This window comes from Athene noctua, chromosome 21 (genome assembly GCF_965140245.1).
Source record: "Athene noctua chromosome 21, bAthNoc1.hap1.1, whole genome shotgun sequence".
Classification (NCBI taxonomy): domain Eukaryota; kingdom Metazoa; phylum Chordata; class Aves; order Strigiformes; family Strigidae; genus Athene; species Athene noctua.
Window position 1 is genome coordinate 7,559,188 of NC_134057.1, and position 16,797 is coordinate 7,575,984.

The window sequence follows — 16,797 nt, forward strand, 5'->3', positions numbered from 1 at the left end:
CAGGTGTTATATATACTGTAATTGTCCCTCAGGACTGATAACCTACATGAGCAACATTTACAATCATTTAAAACTATCTCAATAAATAATTAGAAGAGACAGTTATGAAGTTTTAAATCAAATATTTCCCTTTCAAAACCAAACCAGGAAGTTATACGAAACGGAAGCTATATGATATGTTGATTTGAACAAATTTCTCATTCTTAATTCCAAAATTAAAATGCTCTATCTTACAGAATGAAAAATTCATCTGTGCTGTTCAAAACAAAAAATTTCAATTCCAAACCAAATGTGAAGTAACAATGTAACAATGAGATGTTGTCCTTTTTAGAAATTAATGAAATATTACAAATTATATGATGGAAATGTTGTATTTTTTTAATTCAGAAAATGTGTCAAGATTCTGGCATTTTTCTTGCATTTGAGACAGAAACTGTTTTGTTATATTCTCACAAGATGTAGAAAGCATTTCATTCTGGGTAGAAATTATAAATGTAGTGAGGGTAACTGTGTGATTTATCCTTCCCAGAATTGTTGACCTGGTGGATGAGTCTAAGAGTGAAAACTTAAAAGATAACAGTGACAGCAAATGTAAAGACAGTTCTTTATCCAGATATTCATCTCTGAACATTGGTGTAGTGGAGGAACTCTCTGGCTCATGCCTGCTTAAGGCTTACCACATCCACTGTTGCCCTTGATATTTTGGAAGCTATTTTTCCAAATAACATCTGCACACTGAAGTATTCTGTTGCCTGAGACTCACTATCACATGAGTCACAGAGAAATGGCAAAATCAACAGATACACAAAATTTCAGAGGGTGAAAAGGAGGGATAGTTTCTGATAAGTCAAAAAAGTAAATGCCAGAGAATGAGAAGAACTGTAACTCATACTATAATTTTGAAGGTAGCTATCTGACTGAGGATCTACAGTTTGAGGAGGTTCTACCTGCCGTTCATCATAACAGAAAACTACTTTGGAGTCAACCTGTTAATGCTATACAAACTGCTTGAAGAATCACAACTGCTTGAAGAATCACAACTGTAAGGACAATTTTTAAGCACATACATAAAGGAAGATACTTGTGTTCACAAGCCTTTGTTCTCATGGAAAGAAGCCCGCAGTAGTGCAGTACTAATTGTTAGTATGGAGCTGCTTACTTTTTCTCATATTGGTATAAATAATACTGGTGAGAATTTATTTGAATTTCTTTTGGTGATCGCCAACACAGTGGGTAATGACACCAACCCTCTTTCCACCAGCCCCCAAACGGATGGTCCCCACATGGTGATTTTATATAACAGCCTGTCACGACAGGATTAGGCCATCACGGCAAAGAAGACATTTTTGTTTATCTCTACCAGCAAGATGATGTTTAAAGGCCCCTCAGCCCACTGCTGTCATACAGACAGTCAGCCTCATCCTCATGTTGCTACTCTGACTGGAAGATTAGTCTTGTGATCATTCTGCTACGGCTGCAAAATCAGTGCAGCAGAGGATGCAGTATATGAACATGGGACAGAGCCTTTAGCACTATGGGGAAGAAGACTCTTCCTCCGTAAAGCTGAGGGCTTCTCTCCTACCTGGGAGCCATTCAGGGCACTTAGTATCTCAAAGGAGCGTTGCAAATCCAGCCAGCTAGTTACCAGAGCTCGTACTTTTGAAGGGGTCAGCTTTCAAAATGATGATTATTTGTACAGTGATATGAATAACTGATAAGCTTGCCTTTTTTAGTTTAGAGTATATTTTGTGGTTTAATGGTTTCTGACAAGCAATATGAACAAATGCTAAATTGAAAAAGGCAATAATGTATGGAAGCTCACAAATGTGAGTGTCAGTGGCAGCAATTTGTTCTTTCTTGTTTGCTACCCAGCCACCTCTCATTATGTTATTCTTCATGTCTTAAAGTCGACCAATTCCAGGAACAAATCAATACCAGGGAAATCCTTTTGTCTTCTTCTAAGGCATAACTTGTAAAGAAAGCTCAGTCAATATGTCTTTTAATAACATCTCATGGAAATGCCTGGATTTCCCTTCATGTTCTATAATTAATTGAGCTCCTTGCCACCCACAACGTATAGCTGTTCCCCTCTATAATTCTCTTTTGGCTTAATTGTAATTTGTTTTTCTGTTCTATTTGTCTTTAGCTATTTCTTTTTTTTTTTTTTCCTTTTTTTTTTTTTTATGGTGTTGGATGTGCTTTGTACTTAGTTTTATCTTTCTGTGCTTTTGCTTCTAAATGTCAGCATAATTTTTCTGCCTTATAATATCGGAGATGTTATAACCATCAATCAGTCCAATAGAAGAGCAGAAAAGATTAGATACCATTTATCTGTATTGGTTGCCCATTGTAATGACCCAGTGGACAACATGAACAGATAATCTGTTGCTTTGATGGAAACTAATTATTCTTAAGAGTGACAGCGTCAAAATAGCTTTTGTGACATTGTTTTTAAAAATGATGACTACCTAGTCATTGCTAGTGTAAGATTGCAATTCTGTGCTGTTCCTCAATGATTTCCCTATATAAGCAGCAGGAAACCTAGATTTTTTTTTTTTTTTTTAAGGAAAGAACCCTATTTGCAGAGACAAAAATATCTGACATCCCATGTAAAATGCCTATTAAATTTAATACAGAAAACACTGCACTAGCTGCTGAAAAGTAAAAGTGCGCTGCCATCTTATTTCTGTCGCGTGTAGTTGATCTTGTTGTTCTGTGAATATGAAGCCTGTTTTATTTTGACAGTTAATGGTTCTGCTAGTGTACTGTGCTGGCATTTCACCTCTTGAAAAGAAAGTTTCCTGAAGCTAAAATATATGTCTAATTGAATGATGGAATTAAAAGCAAGTGATACAGTTAAAAATAGCTGCTTCCATCCTTTCCAGGCACATGTAAATCACACAACTCCATGTCAATTAAAGGACTGGGGCGGAAAGAAAGCAAAAAATAACTGTGCCTTGCAAAAACTTTCAAGAACCTCCTTAAAAATTGCCCATGTGAGGACTTAGTAAATGACAGGATTCTTCAGCATGTCCTGAAATTCAGTACGCTTGAGCTATTGTTGACTAGGGAGGCTGAGGGAAGGGTTTGGGGAATGGGGTCTCCTCACGTGTACAGAAAGTCTATCTGTGACCTTAGATCTTTGTGTAGTCACAGGGCACTGTGTGCCACATAATGGGTGGGAAGTCCTTGCATGGAGGGTGCCATGCGCCTTAGGCAGAAGACAGTAGCTTCTTGAGTGTCCTCCAGCTGTTGCTAAGGCTGTGAAACCGATGGCCTTTGGGGCAAACGAAACAGGTGAAGTGCTCTTTGGTAGGTTTGCTTTCAGCGGACACGCTGGGTGTGAGCTGCGGCACCTGAAGGGCTGGTGCTGCTCCTACTCCCAGAGGGGTGTGATGGGCAGCTGGGGATGGCAGTGCCTTCATCCCTGCTGTCTGTATGTACATGTATTGACACATCTGGGAGGAGGCAGAGCAATATTTCTGTCTTCCTAAACAAATGAAGGGAGATACTAAGTTGAGAAAGTTGAGCTGACTCTCTTTAGGTAGATGAGTGCTTTTTCAGTGCTGTCATTTGATTTCTCTGGTCAATAGGAGTGGGACATCTGGAGACAGATGTTGTTTGGCCTGGTCAAAATGTCACGTTGGCCATTTTTGTGGTCAGCTCTGACATGACTTAATCTCACTTGGGCTGTTGTAAATCAAGATGTCAGTCCCACCATGCTGCAAACCCATGTAAATGGGATCATGAAACTTGGATCTCTGCCCAGCACTAAGTGCAGATCACCACCAGAGGTCTGTGCTCTTCTGTGGTCTCAGTGAGCCTAACCACAAATTGAAATGGCTGAAGAAATTTGAAGGCTTTGTGGCAATATCAAGGCTTGATTGCTGTGCCATTCTCTGCAATGATTTCTTGAAGGGATGGAAAAAGACAGCTCAGAGGTCAGGAGAACAGGTTTACTAATTTGAACGGTTAAAACTGGTGCATATGGTGAATACTGTAATAGCCAGCACTGCACTACAGCTGTTTTCATGGGCACTAATGACAATTTCCTACTTCTATAGTTATTTGGAGTCAGAAGCAAGGAGTAGGTATAAAATTCAAGACTGTTAACTAACTAATAACCTAAAAGCATAACCTAACCTTATAAACAAAATTAAATACTCCACAGCAGGGCTCCTGGAAATCCTTTTGAAGCATCTAAGGATTAAATTGTGGTGGTATTTCAGGATGGAAAGAGTCAATGGTACAAAAGGTTTCAGGTGGTTTTGCAGTGAGCGCAGCACACTGGAGATACGTATTTTAAGAAGGACACTTACTTCATTGTGGTCTCTGCAGCCAGTTCTCTGCTATCAGAGCAGTCCACCTCTACTTTTTCTTCCACAAGTGTCTCTACTTCCCTCTGTAAAAGCAACATAAACCTATGGACTGGTGAATTTTGCTGATTGCTAGAAACTGTTTTTGCAGGAGTTTTCAGCAAGGTATGCTTTAATTCTGTGTATGTATTTTATTAGAAATAGAGACATCTCTATCCACATTTCAAATGTGCTTGTGTGTGTGTGAATGTATTTTTTAAAAAGTCTCATAGAAATTCCACCATCTCTTCCTATGTTTTTCTCATTCTTAAATTGCTCTGGTGGTAGAGCCTGCTGTAATCAGCCCTTTTTAAAATACACAAAGCAATCTGTCATCTTCTACACAGCATTTCAGATCTTCCTAAAGTGTCTATCTTAGCATCACTGAAAGAAAAAAAATCCTGATGTTAAGAATTACAAAGTTAATGGTTAATCAACAGTGTCTGGTCCCCATCCATGGGACATCTTGTAGAACAATCAAGCCCTGCTCCGTCATAGTCCCAAGCAGTGATTGCTTCTGCGTACTATGAGGCATGAGGCACTAGGGATGAAGATGGAACACCTCGGTAGCTAATTAAACAAGGCAACTTACAACTAAAGTACATGCCTGGCTAAATAGGTTGGAGTGCAGAGTCTGTCAAGCTGATCTGTCTTTAAGTGCTTTGCACCCTTCACTGTACCTGGTTGAACATTAACATCCCAAATTTGCTGATTTTCACCAATATCCTGCCACATGCAGAGAACTAGCTGAAAGGAAGCTGGTATTTTTTGTAAAGTAGTTCCTTGAAGCATTATCCTAAAAAAGACATCAATCTTCACTGTTGCAAAGAAACAGCGCAAGATGTTTTAAACATTTTGAAGGGAAAATGCACTGTCTGTACTTTCCTATTTCTCTTCTACTATTTCTTCACTCACTGGGATGTATGTTTTTATAAGAATTCAGAGAAGTATCTAAAGAAAATGAAGGAACAGTAACAAAGCAAGTTATCCACTCTTCCCTGCCTGTTCACAAATTTTCTAATCTTGTCTGTGGCTGAACCTTTTAAAATTATCTTATCTGTACATTGCAGAGGTCACCAGAACTTCTTTCTGAAGAGCCTAGTAAAGAGAGCTATGCAAAATAAAATGCAGGAATAAATACGGAGGGAAAGCTTTTCCTCAAAGCATTTTATCTCCATCTCCTGATCCTGTCTGGATCAAAAGAAATACATATGCAATATCTAAAGGAAATAGGCAAAATATTTTTTGGAAATGGACATTGAAAAAGGACAGGGGGCGTCCTGTAAAAATACAGATGTAGAAGCACGAATGTAAGGAAAAATAGCATCAAGAAGCTGCAGCTAGTGCGCCTGTGAATAATGATCATCTCTGAGAGAGGACCGCAGAGATTACAGACTGGTATTCCAAAAATCTGTGGAAAAGTCTGTGCTGTAATAGAAAGATGTCAGTGTAGAGAAAAAAAATATTTAGCAAAATTTGGCAGTAGTTACTAGTGTCTGGGCCGAGCTGAAAATGAAATTTTCCTTTCTGCAGGAAAGGTTGCACCTTTAACATTAAATGATCTCCTTAAATTTATGCACTGTCCTTGGACAAAGGACTGAGCAAAGCAGTCGGAACATACACTATTGGGGCCCAAGACTCCTTAAGAAGCTCAATTCTTGTTAAGAGTTAAGACTCCTCAGAGTAACGGGAGAGTTTGGAAGGTTTGGGGCGAGCACCCAACTGACATGGGAGCACTTTGATGAGAGTTAGCACTGACTGTATCAGTGAAAGAGTAGTAATGGTTTTGCGTGGAGGATTTTGACTATATATTGTGAGTGATGTGAATTTTAAGGGGTAAAAACAGTTAACATGAGACATGAAGATACTTGTGTGGATAGCTGGCGATAATATGCAGGATAGAGGTCATGAGGAGCTGTTTGATATGGAGGAGGAATGGAACAACTGTGGCAGGATGGTAGTTTAATAAATGAGAATGTACACACATTCAGAAGGCTTCAAGGGTATGTAGCGGTGTTCCTAGGAAATACTGACAGTCCTGCAGCGTCGTAATTAAAGGCAGATAACATTTCTGAAAGTTCATGAGTGAGACTGGGAACCAAACCCTGTCTTCAGTAAGGATTTAGACCACAGAAGGATCTCTAGTGCCTGAGCTGAAATCAGGATGTCATATGCAGAATACACAACTAGTGCTTGAGCAATGACAGGGCTCCAAGCCTCACTTTAAGTGCTGTGCTACAGTTCATACTCTCAATTTTCTCTGGCCCCCTCTTGTAAAGCAGATTAAACAGGAAAGCTGGGAAGTGCCCCTACTGCTGAGGAGGTGAGGTGATGAAGCCTTCTCAGACGGAACCAAATCGAGGTGCATGCATTTGGCACCCGCGAGCTTACTGCGTAGACGTGCACGTTATTACATGTTACTAATCCACCTCCGGTGCTGAGAAGGGGTGTCGTACAGGAGTAGTCTCTGCATTGCTTGTTACAGAAAGACACTCTGAGTCCTTCTGTGGGCACTTTGACAAGATCCCAGTTTTGTAATGATAAAAGCTTCTTGATGATTGTTTCTGCCCCCAAGAAATTACTTTGGGTTTCTATAAGTGTCTCAGTCCTCAAATGTCTATTTCCATTTTTTTTTTTTCAAAGCTAACATATCTCTAAAGTGGCATTTGATGACAGAGACCTTTTATAGAAAATGGTAGAGAAAGCTAAATTTTACTAAACCATTGGCCAAGGAAGTACACTATAAAAATACTGACATAGGCTAAAGTCTGGAAGTGCAGATGCATCACTGCAGTAACTCTCATCTTAATTGTCTGTTTTCTGTTAAATCAGTGAGAAAATGCAAATTGCCATAATTGGAATGAGATCGGACTTAATTTATATTCTACGTAGTGGTAGTGGTTTGTGAATGTTTTCCCCTACAAAAAAAATGCCTTTTGAGATAAAAAAAAATCACAGCAGTTTTCAGATACATGGAGACATTCCTGCTTTCAGTGCAGTAATTCAAAATGTAAAATGTTCTAACTGAACCTGAAGCTAAAATAAAAGCATCTGATTTACCTCAGTACTTCCCTTTCTCTTCTTTTTTTCTGTATGAGAAGGAGGGGGGGGTGGGGTGTGTGTAAAATCCCAAAAGCAGAAAACCAAAGCATCAATTTTTTTTTTTAATTTAGTTTGTTTCAAATCCTCTCTTGTTCCTATGCTACGTTCCTAAGATCAGACAGAAACAATCACAAAATAAGTGGAAGAGGATTTACTCCTATTGGCATTATTTGAATTTTGTTGCTTGTTTCATCCAGTGCAAAACTGGCACAAGACTGAGCCAGACTATCTTTCTTTGTTCGGTAAAAAATACCTTTCAAATCAGGTGATCTGTCAATCAGCCATGTTTCCAAAGACAGTGAGGTGCTTAATGCCTGTGTCTCTCCTGCCGGGCATGAAGATTTACCTGATCATTCTGCATTAGTGTAAATAACTGCCCAAACCAAGATGTATAGTGAATTCATCCCCAAGGTTTAATCTTATACCACTTCCATTTCAACTTCAGGGAGAACATTATGGGCGTACGGAGAGAAGTGGTGCCCCAGTTGTACCCTGGAGCTCGGTTTTGGTCTGAGTACTGAATGTGCAGAGTTTGGCTAATAGCAGTCAAAGTTTTCTCGTTATGTTGATACTCACTGAAACACCTAAACTAACCCTGAACTGACAAAATGAGAAGTGGAATCAGCAGAACGCTGCAAGACAATATTTCATTTCCTGCAAATGTTTTTCCTGCTAATAAACATCTGCCAGAAAGGACTCCATGGGGGCAAGAACATCTGAAAATACGAAAAATTTAAAGAAGTATTCTTCCATGTTGCTAATGACTTGGTCAACTGAGAGTGTGAAACACCGCTCATTTTTGTTTGTTGTTAGGCAAAACATGCTTGATTCCTAAGTGCAGAAAATATGAGCTTTTGATATCACTACTTAGTCTAATTGACTCATCTGAGTCCTGTTTGAACCCTATGATTCATCATTTTTCAAATTAGTAGGGACATAGGTAGGATAATCTGTGGATATAATCAGTAAAACATTCAGTGCTTTCCACTGTAATGGATTATCCTGTCATTTACAGTATCTCTTATTTCTGTTATTATCAGGGCTTCACAACCCAATTAAAAGCCTCATTAGTTCATTCCTGAGGAAGCTGCCCCTCTGCATTGCTGCTGACAGCTGAAGGAAGTGTGTCAGCTTGCTGTGTAGAGCATTATTTGCTTGAAGTTGGCAGCTCGCTTTAGCATAGCCATCCTCCTGCTACACAGGAGATACTTAAGTGTCAAGCGTTTTCAGGCCATCCATCTTCTTTGGCCATTCCACCCACCCATGCTCGAGCCACATCCACCAGTGCTGGTGCCCCTCTCTGCCTTCCCTTTGTCATTATGTCATTGTCAGTTGTTCAGTTTATTCAGTGATTAATCATCATTTGGAAGGTTCTGCTGGGAGTAAACAGAAAAGGGGGTATTCCTGCAGGTGGTTTCTCTCTGATTAGTTAAAGCCACAATGGCTGGCTGCTGAGCTTTTGTTTCGGTTTCTTCTGAAGATTGCACGGGCTTTTTCCTTACCAGAATTTAACTGGGCTGGTAACTGTGGGCCTGCCTTGGGTATCTTACTGGTGTGTGCCAAAAATTAGACCTGTTAAACTCAGTGGATTTGTGCCAGTCTAAGAGAGAAATCTGCTCTTTTGCAAAGATTGGTGGAGGGTTTTTGTGAGGAGTCCCTTGTTACTGTCCACGCTAACCCTGTGAAAGGTTTAGCAGCAGAGCTTTACACTATTCATTCAGAAACACCTGCCTGGCTGCTTTGTGTGTAAAAGATAAAATGTCACCCAAAAGATGAGGGTGGTTCAACACCTCATTTCTCCTTGGTGTTTGCACCAACTGTTTGATGAAGTCAAGTAGTAATAATTTTCAATAACCTCTGAGCAAGAGGAACGACGATGTTTCAAACTGCAGAAAACAAAAGAGCTCTTCTAAGCTTTGCTTGCGTCTTCCGCGCAATGGCTTAAACGCAACTGTTTCACTATCTAGTAAAGCATGGTTGGTTTTGCACCTCTTTGGGCCATGTGAAAAGTCATATAAATATTCCATGTATTCTCTCTACTTCTGTATTCCTTGACAATCATAACTCATCAAAACTTATGTTCGGTTGGAAAGCTGGTTGATGACAGTAACAGCTATGCTGGGGTTCCAGATCTGTTAGCTTGCCTGAGTATTAAATTGCTCTTCATATTTCTCTTGCAGATTAATATTTCTTTTTATGCTGCAGCAGCTTTTAATGTCATCAAAAGGAGACAAGATGAATAAGATATGTGTGGGAGGATGAAGCAGTGGTCACTCAAAGTATCCTGCTGTTTACTCTGGCTGCAGAGTTTATAGTCCCTCCCACAGGGCAGCTGGCACTGGGCTATGATTTTAGTACTTGCATTATTTGCAATTCACAGCCTCCAGTCATGAAATGACAAACTCTGAGCATTCAGGTAAACTTGGAGCAGCTGTATTCTGACAGGCAGACTCGCGAATGTGACGGGGTAACTCTGAGTGACATGGTGAAAGAATACTTTTTTTTTGCATGCTTACTGTTTGTTTTATTCTACGCGTAAGAAAGGGCGGAGGGATGGGGAACTGTGGGTGGAAACGGCTTGAAGAGCAGCACAGCTAGGCTTACTGAAACCTGAAGAAGATGCAGTCGGGGGCCTAGGTGGCTGTATATTTAACTGAAAGCATTCTCAATTTTTGTCAAAAAGCCGTTCTTTTGGTGTTTTCTACTCTGATTCGCAAGGGCCCTGCTCCACACCTTCTCCATATGCAGGAAGTGAAAGGCAAGAAATCCAAGGCAAGCAAATAGCGGTGGTGAATGGGATAGCTTTAAGAAGAGTTTTGTCATGCAGACCTGCTATTCTAGCTCGACTGGGTACGGCCATAGTGAGCATTCCTCTGCCTGGGAATGATTCTCCGGGGGTGTTTCAAAGAGTAAAAAAGCAGCCTGCATGCCCTTTATTGTCCCAAGGCCTAAGCTAGGACATTTCGGGGGAGGGAGGAGAGATAAGACAGGCCAGCAGCCGCATGTATAAGTCTGCACAGAGGCCCGTGTCCACACCAAGTATGCAGGCATGGGTGGTAGGTAATGTGCCAACAACTGCTGTTCTAAGCTGCACCAGCATCTCTTCAATTCTGCTGAAATCGCGAGTCAAATGAAGGGAAAGAAAAGAAAAAACAAAGACAAGAAAGAAAAATCATAAAGATTTTGAAAACAAGTTACTCGAGGATTATTTGCCCATACCCCTCAGAGCTTCTAGAAAGTCTCTGTTTAACATTTCTCACCAAGGCGAAATTCGCTGCCTAGCAGCATTTAAAAAAAAATTGAGGGATTTTTCCAGAACTACGCGCTTCTAAGAGGGAGCAGCAACTTGAGGAAAAGCACCAAAACCCACATGGCTTTTAAGAACATTGTAAGACCTGGTAGTACCGCTAGCCATTGCTATGAGGGCTCACCCACTGGTTGCATATGCAGAGCCCTCTTACAGGTCGTGTCTGTGAAGCGCCTCTTGTCTCCCGCTGTACCTCCACAGATGGGGTATGTGTATGCAAACAGGAGCCCTTTGGCTTTTTACAAACCTGAGTAATTATAAGGTCCAAAATGAGAGGCTTGGACTAAAAGTCTGGCAGGAGGAAGCCTTTGGACCCAGGTCTTGCCAATCAGCAAGACTTCTTCCAGGAGTTACCTGGGACACACAAAGAAGGAGCCACCTCTGGCACTCCTAGTCTTGGCCCTTTGCACTTACTCTACATTATTAAAAAAACCTGTCTGTAAAACGCTTGTCACTCATAATATCGTGTTTTGCCAACTAATATCTGGCTCGTGCTATATCCCAGCTGTTTCAGAGTCTTTTGCACTACTCATTTATTGGTGTACATAAAATAAATTTAAAAATTGATGAAAAGGCCTAGGTAGTAACGGAGCTTTATAGAGGCTTATTCAGAACAAAGTGTTATAGGAAAGAATTGAACTGCAGTCTTAGGGCTCATGTGGGTGCTTCAGATAAAGTTCACAAGATTGGCTGCAGTTTGTTTTTCATGAAACATAAGAAAATGGCAAAGATGGTGGCACGGTGTAGCTACCAAAAGACCCCTTGCCCTCCTGGCCTTCCCCTCCCTTGTCATCCCACGACCAGCATGGAGGACTAACAGTCCGTAAAGGGCAGGAGCCAGGGACTCCTGGGGATACGAGGGACCTTCCCCCTTGGGAGCAGCAGGCATCTTCTCTTTTTTTCCCCGCAAAGGAAAATCCCGCAGGAGTTGCAGCCAAAAGTCACCCTGGCTGTTGGGGTCAGCATCAGCACGGCAGGATGGGGGACATTTGCTTTTGCTGCACCCAGCCCTGTGTTGGGTGGTGTGGCAGTGGCCGTGAGCGGTCCCTCTGCCCTCAGGAGCTGGGAGGAACACAATAGCTGATTAATGCTTTTGTGCTGGATACTTTTTAACATTAACATTTTCCCTTCATAATTATTTTTGTTCACCCAAGATCTATTTAGTGCATCGTAAAACTAGATTAATACATCTTCACCGTATTGTTGTGGTTATTGTTTTTTAACCAAGCTACAAAATCAGGCGGACTGCGTATGCAAGCATAGGCTTTATATTTTTCAGTGGAAGGTAGATTAATTTTTAAAGCATGGAGTTTGTGTGTTGTCCATAAAAGGCACCTAATTTGCCAAGAATTTGTTTGAAAAGCAACATTATTCTTCTAATTGAGGATGTTATTGTGAAAGTGTTTAAAGGTTTGATTTCAAAGAAAAATACATAAAAACAAAGAAACAAGGTGACGGAGAAAGAGAGATCAATGAAGCATGCTGACTACAGGCAGCAGATACTAATTTAAGAAACAGCAAATTATCATTGCATTAAATACACAAAATAAAGTACTTCTGGCTTATGCCAGAGAATCTGTACATACTGCAGGATTTCAGAAGGTGATCTTTTTTGTTAATTGATTAATGCTGATAATATACCTGGCAATGTACAGTGAGCTCTACCCTGTTGTTAAGAGCACAGCCCCATAATGTAAAGACGATACTAAATGAACATAGAGCTGCAGGTGACATGGCATCCTATTTTTACATAAATCAAATATGCACTCTGATCCGGCTCCTTCAAAACTCTTAGATGCTTTTCCTCAGACCTCCTGTCACTGGAGCCATTTTGGGAATGGGGCATGATGCTGTGATTAATTCTAGTTCAAGCAGCTATTTTTGGCATTTGCATATTTCCTATAGAGCAGAGCCCAAGACTTCAGTCAGAGAGATGAAATCTGAACTGATCTGGTCACATGTGATCTGGGTCTGAAGGATGCTGGAATAGTAAAGAAGTGTCATGCTGCAAAATGGCAGAAAAGCCACTGAGACTGGTCTCCTCTATTTTTAAACATGATTAAACCAAATGTATATATATTTATATATAATATAGAAGTATATCTTTTTGTGTTCTTGTCGGTTCTTTTAGATCTTGGCAGCCAAAGAGTAATATCCAAATTATATCCTACCTTTCCCATACTGGTGTGGTTTTTGGAAACAAGATATTTTAACAAACAAGATTTATTTGATTTTGTCCACTTAGACCTCATGAGGTGTTGACTTTATGTGGCAGGGGATCAGCAGTGCATCTACATTATTGAAGAATTGAGGGTCTTCCTCTTTGCAGCTAATGATCCAGTCCTCTCAGCACTTACTCTAAACCAAACTGCACGTTGTTAATGCCACTGAATTTTTTACAAATAAGAACATCTTGATCAATATACTGAAAAAATTAATCTATTAATATTTTACTTCAATGATATTTTTTTTCCAGTTATTTTCATTGTTTCCAGCAATGTCCTTTATGATCATATAATGGTACCGCAAAAATCCTCAACTGAACTCATTAATGTGTATCGGGTTCATCAGTACATAAATAGCTCCCACTGTGTGTAGTAGACAGGCCATGTTTGTGTGCTGGGGCAGGCAAGTCATGTCGGTTGTCTTTATTCATTCTCACATTCTCACTTCTTACCGCTCTAAAAGTTTCTACTCACGTGTTCTCCCCTGTTGATGAGATTTTGACTTGGATGATGAGTGAAAGGACAGCTTTTGGTTTCTCAAATAAAATAACGAAGAAAAACAATTGGTTCACTAAGCACTGTTACCTTTATGATACATGAATTATTAAGGAAAACATGATATGGATCAAAAGTACAAAAGCTCCCTAATTAAGGGCAGTAAAGGAGCACTTTTCTGGGAATAAGAGAACAATGAAACATAAATGTGTGTACAAAAGAATGACCAGAAAAGATTTGCAAATGTGCTCATTGTGAAAAAAAGGAAGTGTATTTAGCTGAGAACATGGAAGACTTTGAACTGCTTGAGGACTATGTCCGTATAAATACTTCTTCCTGTAACAATGAAAAGAGAAACAGACACTGACTGGCATCTTCTTTCTGGTCCAGTAAAATTATTGAAATCTTCTCAACCAAAACCCTATCCAACTGGAAAATAGAATTCTGTTCAAGATTTTTTTGGGGGGGGGGGTTAAATGTGTAGATTTTGATGGAAAATTTTCTTATCATTGAATGTAAGAATTTCAGTGTCTTGGATCTTTTATACAGAACTAAGTCTTAATTTCATTTACATGTCTAAGTCTTAATTTCACTTCCCCCCCTGCTCTGCTCCCTGTGGTGGCTTTTCAGGGCACCTATCTTCCCAGACTTAAGAAAAAATGACAGGGCAGCAGAAGGGAGAAAATGAAATTATTTATCATTCTACAAATCTTAGTAGTTGATGGTAGAAAAAAAGTATTTTTGCTTCTGTAGGCTCAAATGTCCAGCTGCTAGGCCAGATCCCCCCCCAAACTGGGCACAAACAGAGATTGACCTGTGATAGCTAAGAAGCTAGAATAAAAAGAAACCCAGCAAAATGGAGAGAATTAACTGGTTAACTAAGAATCATTCATATGAATATATATTGCAGCTTGGGGTACTATCCCTCAGCTGATAAAATGTTTTACAGCAGTGATCATAAAACCACATGTCATTTCCTTTGTTTATATTCTTTTTGAGCTTTGAGAACACACTCAAGTGATCTTGAATTGTGTCTCCTGAAATGACAAACCTACACAATTCAAGTGTTGTCATACGATAGGTATATGAAAGAGCGGAAATCTCGCAGATCCCGCTGGCAACATTGATGCCAATAGCGTTGGCTGGAGGTGCAAATGTTCCTGCCGGAGCCGTTGCAGTGGAAATGTGCACCAGATGAACAGCTGCCCTCCTCGCTCAGCAGGCAGATTCGGCGTGCTGAAATAGCTGCTACAAAAAGCATGGAGAGAAAAGAGCAGATAAGCACTATTTCAGCTGTAAAGCACAGGAAGATGTGTTTCCCATTGTAACTATAAAAAGTATTTTAATATTTATGTAGCATTTATTCTCATCTCTATGAGTGGGGGATTTATATAGATTACTTGCTGTACATAAAGATAGGAAAATACCCCAACTATTCCATTATGTTATTTATTCCTCCACAAGCATCCATTACGCAGTTTATTTTCCAATTAATCCTTACTATCACACAAATGTTATTCTCCTTCTCCATCCCCAGTGGTAACTTCCTTCTTGTGAAACAGTTTTTCAGTGGATGAATTAATGAAATGACACTTGGTGATTTTGTTGCTGTTACAAGAATAATCGTGTAACAGCAACTGGGAACCATGATATATAAGAAAAAACATTTACAAAAAGAGATAATGCAGTAGTCTTCCAAAATATTATTTTCATGGCAGATTGTAACCAAGATGAGTGTCTGAATGAGGGAAAGTGGGAGATAAAGAAATGGAAGTGATTTGTTCTTTCTCCTTTCTCCTATTCCCCAGTTTCAGACTTATGTGGCTCCTCCCCAAAGCTTCCTTAAGAAACTGAACTGTGAAAGACGGAAGTTCTTCACGTGGATAAATGAGTTATTTAAAGGTAAAAAACAAGGAGCAAGAATAAATGACTGTGTTGCTCAATGAAGAGATGTCACAGGAGAGTCCTTTGGGAACTACTGCTGGTCCTGGGCTGTTCTACATCTTTGTAGATAATTTCTTGTAAAGTGGGTGATGGTATAGTGAGTGTGTTCACTGGTGTGACATTATTTAGGATGGTTAAAGAAAAATATTGAAAAAATAAAGGCTTTAAAAGGTGTACAAAACAATTTCATGCTATAGAGCATGTAGGAAAGAAAAAAAAGACAGCTGAAATTCAGTCCAGGTTAAAGTAAATTAATGTACATGAGGAAAACACACCTGAACTGCAGGCACAGTAATGGGCTCTGAACAGATTACTGTCACAAAGGCATTATCACAGGTCTCGAAAACATTTAGTCACTGCTCAGTAGTGGGCAAAACCCAAACAAAATTGGAAAAAGAGCAGGAAATAGAAGACAGAAAAAACAGTTTGTTCATTGAAGTAAATCATGAATGCAGTTGAAAGGCCAGTACTTCTCTGCATGGAAGAGGGAGAATAGAGGGCGAGATTACAGAAAGCTGTAAAATCCTGACAGTCATGAAAAAAATGCATAGGTATTTACTATTCCTTGTCTCCTCCTATACAACTACATGGAGCCATCAAAAAAAGTTATCAGATTGCAGACTGAAAACAAACAAAAGATGTCACTTCTCCACACAGTGTGCAGTTAAACTCTGGAAGTCACCACCACAGGATGCTGCAGATTTTAACAGGCATACATGGTTCAGAAAGCAATTAGAAAAGTCGTAGAACCATAGACTGGTTTGGGTTGGAAGGGACCATAAAGATCATCCAGTCCCAACCCCCTGCCATGGGCAGGGCCACCTTCCACTAGCCCAGGTTGCCCAAAGCCCCGTCCAACCTGCCTTGAGCCCTGCCAGGGAGGGGGCAGCCACAGCTTCTCTGGGCAACCTGTGCCAGGGCCTCACCTCCCTCACAGGGGAGAATTTCTTCCTCACATCCCTAATCTAAATCTGCCCTCTTTCAGTTTAAACCCATTACCCCTCGTCCTATCCCTACACCCCCTGATGACGAGTCCCTCCCCCCTTTCCCGCAGCCCCTTTCAGCCCTGGGAGGCCGCTCTAAGGTCTCCCCGCAGCCTTCTCTTCTCCAGCTGAACCCCCCAACTCTCCCAGCCTGTCCTCACAGGGGGGCTCCAGCCCCTGAGCATCTTTGTGGCCTCCTCTGGCCCCGCTCGAGCAGGTCCGTGTCCTTCTGCTGTTGGTGCCCCAGAGCTGGACCCAGCACTGCAGGGGGGTCTCACAGAGCGGAGCAGAGGGGGAGAATCCCCCCCCTCGCCCTGCTGCCCACCCTGCTCTGGGTGCAGCCCAGCACACCGTTGGCTTTCTGGGCTGTGAGCACACGTTGCTGG